Genomic DNA, 927 nt, shown 5'->3' with positions numbered 1-927 from the left:
CAATTATTTTAGCAAAACAACAAGTATACATTAAAACAATAATATAAAACAGAGTGTAAATCTTAATGGTTTCCATGATGCTTTGTTATAAAACTTATAATGCAGTCAAAATGGCTGCACGAAAACATACAATTCTGACGACATTTTTAAAAATACATTTTGACTGTACTCTGGTGTTTGTAGATGCTCTGTTTATTAAAGGGCTCCGCTTAAGTGAGATTTTGAGGTACTTTCCTGTTACTTTCGGTTTCTACTCCACCAAATTTCAGAGGAAAATATTGTACTTTTGTACTATTGTATGTAAATATTATACATACACATCTCAGCTTCTTAACTTCAGCTTGTACACAATATCATGTGTTATAGATTGAGCTGAACAGTAGTATGTAAAGAAGTACAGTTGTCTCCATATTGGCAACATGAGTGCTGCTTAATCACAAATGCATCTATTGCAACAATAATAATCCCGCAATATAATACATAAAACATCTACATAATGAGTACTTGTAATTTTGTTAATAATACTTCTGTACCTTTACTCAGTGGTGGAGAAAGTATTCAGAATACTTCATTAAAAGTACCATTAAAACAATGTAGAAATACTCCATTACAAGTAAAATAAATAAAAAATAAAGTATGGGTATTATCAGCTGAATATATACATTGGCCCATCTGAGTGTTACATTATGTGTTATTGTATCATTATAGATGCATTATTACGTGTATAATTTTAATGTTGTTGGTCAAGATGGGGTTAATTTTAAAGTACCTCAAAAATTTATTTCATTACAGCACTTGAGTAAATGTTATTAGGTACTTTCCACAACTGCTTTGAGTTTTGAATACAAAAGGTTTAAGTATTTTTGAAGTATAGTTGTAGGATCAAGACAATAACAATGATCAATAAGAACACACAAACTGCAAAAC

This window comes from Morone saxatilis, unplaced genomic scaffold (genome assembly GCF_004916995.1).
Source record: "Morone saxatilis isolate NCDOM2014 unplaced genomic scaffold, NCSU_SB_2.0 Contig12, whole genome shotgun sequence".
NCBI classification, from domain to species: Eukaryota; Metazoa; Chordata; class Actinopteri; family Moronidae; genus Morone; species Morone saxatilis.
Note: the sequence above shows the minus strand (reverse complement) of the source record.